This window comes from Hordeum vulgare, chromosome 7H (assembly GCF_904849725.1).
Source record: "Hordeum vulgare subsp. vulgare chromosome 7H, MorexV3_pseudomolecules_assembly, whole genome shotgun sequence".
NCBI classification, from domain to species: domain Eukaryota; kingdom Viridiplantae; phylum Streptophyta; class Magnoliopsida; order Poales; family Poaceae; genus Hordeum; species Hordeum vulgare.
In genome coordinates, this window is record NC_058524.1 from 158,531,680 (window position 1) to 158,537,842 (window position 6,163).

Below are 6,163 nucleotides of genomic sequence, written 5' to 3' on the forward strand. Positions count from 1 at the left end.
AGAGGTAATTTTTTTTTCTTTACACAGTACAGACGCAAGCGTTTGCATACACACTATACCCTATGAGCATCTTCGTAAGAGTGAGTCGGCATATTATTTTGAGATTTTACGAAGTCATCGTACAAAAACATCTCTTTCTATTGAAACTTATCGTTGACGGAAACATCTCCCATACAAATCTTATCGTGAAAAATCTTGAAATAAATCCAGAAATAATGCAAGCACTAAGACTTAACCCTGATAGGTTGGGGAACGCATGTTGGGGCAAACCGTTTCGGTTCACCAAGTCTGGGCATAGTTGAAATGTTAGTTTGAAGGGTCAAATTCCTTTTTGCCAAGCCAATCCTTGATCATGCACCAAGTCTTTTTGTGTATCAGCACTGGAGAAGGAGGTGAGTGAACGTCTCCGGATGGCATTTGCAGAGTTGTCATAGCCCATCGTTTGGCCACCCTCTCTTTTTCGATTTGTCATTTGTCCAAATTCAGTTTGAATTATGAGCCAAGCAAAAAAGAAAAAAGCACTTTAGGGGTCCACAAGCTTCCCGCTTATCATGGATGATCGTTTGGCCACCCTCTCTTTTTCGATTTGTCATTTGTCCAAATTCAGTTTGAATTATGAGCCAAGCAAAAAAGAAAAATGTACTTTAGGGGTCCACAAGCTTTCCGCTTATCATGGATGAGGTTAATACAAAAAATGGGTGTCGTACGACCGAAGCGGCAGAGTAGCAAGCATTAGATGCGAGCTTCCAAATGATGGTGTCATCTTTGCTGTTAAGTTGAATCTCCTTTGTTTGTGTCCAAGGCTCAACGAATTCCCCAAGTTGCCGTCTAACATGTCCCATTCCTTTTTTAGGAGTTTTGTTTCACCCTTTGTGACACTTGCGGCATGCTATGTCAATCACACCAACACGAGACGTGTTTGACCGTGACATCCGCTTTAAGACTAGTCATAGTGGAGAGTAACTTAGACTAATAACATGCATACGCTACTATGTTACTACCCGGAAGTAACATATGGGTAGTGTCATTCAACACTTCATTGATTATAGACTCATCTTGTCTTGGTATGTGTGATGATACTCCTAATATGAGTAACTAGCTATGTTATTTAATTTGTCTTTCTCCTTATTAATTAATGCCACATCATTTTTATTGTTTAGGTGTCATATATGTTAATTTTTTATGTTATTCCCATTATGGGTAGACAAATGGGATGGGCTGATCATAATTTCAACTTCTTTTCTTCTCACGTCATGTTGACATGTGCATGCAACTTTGTATTGAATTTTGGTCACTCCCATGATGTCTGCTCGCGGCTCTCGAGATTACAGAAGTGTACAACTAGTACGTCGTTGCGACATTGGCTACACCACTCACATTCATCTAGTCCCCCTCATCTCTCTTCAATAACTTGCCCTAGCCGTTGCCTGCCATGATGTCATCTAGTGCGCGTCAACGATCGCGATGGCTATTAGTAGTAGTTTAGTTTAGCAAGGGATCCTGTTAGTAGCTAGTTCAGTATGTGTTGGTAATGCTTTTGGAGGTCATTCCCTTGTTAATTGGGATGGTGTGTGTGTGCTGGTCGAAGGATTTGGGTGATTCCAAGCGTTTTGGGAGGGCCCTGCGTCTCCGTTGGCCATGGTTACAGTGGACTGCTCCAGATCGGCCTTGGCATGGTTCTGAGCTTCCTTGTGATGCTATTGATGTGGAACTTTTCTGTGTGGCAACGAAGACCGAGGTGGGCGATGGGATGAAGACAAGTTTCTGGTTTGATCGTTGGTTGCATGGTTGCACCCCTAAAGAGTTTTCTCCTTCCATGTTTGCTATTGCTCGACGCAAAAGTCTTACTGTTTTTGAAGCTCTTCATGATAGTCGTTGGATACAGACCTTTGGAATGTTCTCTCTGTCTGTTCAAATTTGTGAGTTTGTTGGCCTATGGATTTCTCTTCAAGATGTGCATCCTGACCAGCTACTCCTCATGCCATCACATGTATGACTTCTGCAAATGGTATCTACTCCGCAGCTTCAGCTTATACGTTGCAATTTGAAGGTGGGTCGATTCCTTTCGAGGCATACAAGACCTGGGAGGCCAAAGTTGAGCGAAAGTGCAAGTTGTTCCTTTGGCTCCTCTTTCACCGGAAAGCGCTAACTGCGGCTGGTCTTGCTGTCCGTGGTTGGCCTGAAGAGGAGGTTTGTCGTCTATGCAACGCTGAATTTGAAACAAACGAACATCTCTCTCGGGGAAGCCTTTTTGTTCGGAGCATTTGGGATATCGTTGGTGGCTGGTGTGCGATCACGCCAAGCTCGGCCCCGATTTTTCCATGCTCGAGGACTGGTGGAACTGAAATATTGAGGCTTTGGACTTGTCCAGGCGGAAGCATTTATACAAGGTGCTCATTTATGTGTTGTGGCATGTATGGAACGAAAGGAACGAGAGGGTTTTCCAGAATGCCTCGTCACAGAGGATCTTTTCCAGTTGGGTTTAGCTATGGAAAATGCCATGTAATATTTAGGGATTTTTTGGTCTTGTAAGTATCTTATGTGCACTTTTCATTTTCCCCTATCTATATGAAACCTAGCAGAGCACCTGCTTTTTATCATAAAAAAAGTTCAATATGTGTTGCGTTTAAGTATGTAATGGAACAAGTTTGGTCCACTCCCAATTATCTATATTTCCCGTATTACCTATTGTATCATGTTTTTTTTGAACAATTGAGTCTATCACATCATTTTCTCAATCAATACTGATCACTGGCCCTGCCCCCTCGGACCATTTAAGTGATGTCAAGTGAATTAGCACACAAATCTAGTTTAGAGATGGATAATGAGACAACACAAAACAAAAACAACCAAAAGTTCAACAATACTACGGTAAATAACCAAAAACCACCCACCCATATTGTTTTAGAATTTATAAAAAGTTTATTTTTTCTATCAACAAATGAGAAAATGAGAGTGGAGAAGCTGTGTATGTTGATAAATGCAAAGGAGTTGAAGGAGGGGAATGACCGAGGAGAGAAGGAAGGGAGCGACCGGGGTGCGGAGAAGAGGGTCACGATGGTTATACCTCGGCATATGTCGGGCCAGGCCTGGCCGAAAAAAGCCCGGGGCTGAAAATCCAAGCTCGAGCCCGACGAGGCGTAACCATCGGGCCTAATAAATCTGGCTCGAGCCCAAAAAAATCCCAACAAGGTCCGGTGGTCCTGACCCAACTATGACTAAAATTTGTTTTTTCAAAGCCCAAGCCTACCCTCGTCTACCTGTCAGGCTCAATTTCCAGGTTCGAGCCCGACCCGATGGCACGATTAGGCGCGACCTGGCCCAAGATTTTGGGGCCGTGTTGGGTCGGGCCGTCCGGGCAGGGCTTCCCATGGCAAGGTATAACGATGGTGTAGTTTTTTTTAGTGTAACGAGGGTGTAGGTAGGTGAATAACTTTTGGGACAACATAAACAAGGACCATATGATATTGATGCGACATGGACCGAGTCCCATGTGGTTGGCATAGCAAATCCCACCTGGCTTGTCCGTTTTGGCTCATGGGAGCATACGCTCCTGGATGAACAGTAAATTTAAAATAATTTTGAAAATATGATTTTTTAAGATTTTCATGTTAGTGTAACAAGAGTGCCTGACAAATTTCATGTAAAACGTAATAAGAGTTCTTCGTTGGTGAAAACAATTGAAACTAATTGTAACATTTGACGTTCAACATTTTTTGTACACATCAAAATGCTTAAGCTTTCCCTCCTAAAAAATTGCACGTAGAATTTTGGTGTTATAATTGTAGTATCAAAAGAATGTATAGAGGGGGGGGGGAGGGGGTGATTAGGTTACTTGACTAAATTAAAACTTAACCTTTTTCCAATTTTATCGGTTGGCAAGTTTTAGTGATTGTACCAAGCCTAACACACGCTACACATGCAAGTCTACGAGTATAGCAGCGGAAAATAATGATATTGCAAGTGTAAGTAAACAAGGGTTAAGGAGATCAAATGCAATGAAGACACAAAGGTTTTTAGCATGGTTCCAATAGGTGATGCTATCGTACATCCACGTTGATGAAGACTTCAACTGACAGAGGATAATAGTCGCGCGAGTCCAGGGAAGGCTCCATCCACGAAGGGTCCATGAAGAAGCAACCTTGTCTATTCCATCATGGCTTACGTCCATGAAGGACTAGCCTCACTAAGGTAGATCTTCACGAAGTAGGCGATCTCCTTGCCCTTACAAACTTCTTGGTTCAACTCCACGCGATTTGGAGGCTCCCAATCAACACCTAACCAATCTAGGAGACCTCACTCTTCAGAAGGTAATAGATGGTGTATGGATGATAAACTCCTTACTCTTGTGCTTCAAAAGATAGTCTCCTCAACACTCAATCAATGTCTCATAGAATTTGGATTGGTAGAAGAGGATGATTGGGTGGAAAGCAACTTGGGGAGGCTAGAAATCATGATTCATATGGTTGGAATGGAATATCTTAATCTTAACACATGAGTAGGTGGATCTCTCTTAGAAAGCGGATGGTGGAAGTGTAGAAATGTTCTGAGTGCTCTCCCCACAAAAGAGAAGGGGTGGGGTGGTATTTATAGCCATCTCCAAAAATCCAACCGTTACAACATTATTGCCCAACTCGGTGAAACCGAAGTGAAAACTCGGTTGTACCGACTAGTACAAAATTTCCTAACTTTTGGCTTCTCGGTGAGGCCGAAGGAAACATCTCGGTGAGACCGCCTTGGCTTTACCTAAGAAGCTTCTACACTTACGTGGCTCCGAAAAATAAAACTCAGAAACTCTGAATTTTAACAATTCAATAAGAGCAACTTGGCCATTGCTTTTCGGTGTCATCGAACCAACGCTCGGTTGTACTGAGGTGCTAGGGTTTGGCTTGGGTTTTGTCTAGGACTAACCCGGTGGGACCGAAATGGAAATATTGGTGTTACCGATTTTGGTAGTTCAGGTTTTGGACAAAATATTTTGTGAGAAAATGGTTGAGGTCTTCGGTGGAATATGTCTAAGCACTTGAGCAACCATATCATCATCAGTACCTCATCCCATTTTAATAGTATTGACTTTCCTATGGACTCAATTGTTATTGCTCACATAAAACAAAATGTAGAGTCTTGAAGCTTTTGCCAATAGGTGTTCTTTGCATCTTAGGGGATCCTTCTCACAATTCTTAGCCAATCCATTCATTGAACTTTCCTCAAATATACTTGATGAGCTCATTGGTTCAATGGACTATATGTTTTCATTAGTTACCAAAACCACCTCGGGAGAAGTTGTGCTTGCAATCCCCCCTTTTTGGTAATTTATAACAACATATAGATCAAAGTTTTGACAAAAGATATAATTAAGGAATACTATCATCGCTTTGAGAAGTATGTGATAAGCAAGAGCTCCCTCTAAATTTGAGCATTATTTTAAATTTGTGTTTGAATGCAAATGCACAATCGATTAGGATCATGGGTCACTCTTCCATGTCACATACATCTTGGTGGAGCGCATAAAAGATTTGAATAAATTGCAATGCACACATCACCAAGCATACAAGCGAATGATCATGAGATATATCACAATGATAGTAAATAGTAGCATCAACCACAAAGTGTATGGTTAAACATGACATAGTTTAAGACATAAGACAGACAAAAGTGCAATGATCTATACAAATTCTCCCCCTTTGGCAACAAGTTGCCAAAAAGTTTGAATCGTACATAGCTAAACATCACATTGGGCTGGATCTCCTCCACGTGGTGATGAAGTTACCACTCCGATGGTCGTCGAAGGAGTTGAGATGAGTGCATCTGCGAAGACTTCTGCAGAGGTCTACTAAGCTGGTGAAGTGGATATTGGGGGGCACTGACTGTGTAGCAGTAGGAGTGATAGCAGAAGTAGCTGTAGGGGCATACACTAAGGGTCTGGACCATGGAACGGTCACGGTTGCAGATCTAGGCTTCATGGTGAACTGCCTAGTGGTGGGTAGAGTCTCATCGTCACTCTCACCGACTCCCTCCACATTCCACTTGAGTTGCTCTATGATAGTATGAATCTCCATTACCTTTATATCAAGATCATGAATCTTAGTCTCCATGATTCTCTTCAGAATGGCCTGATTCCTTGCAAGATCAACTAAGCTCTTCTCAATCCTGTGTGTGGCAC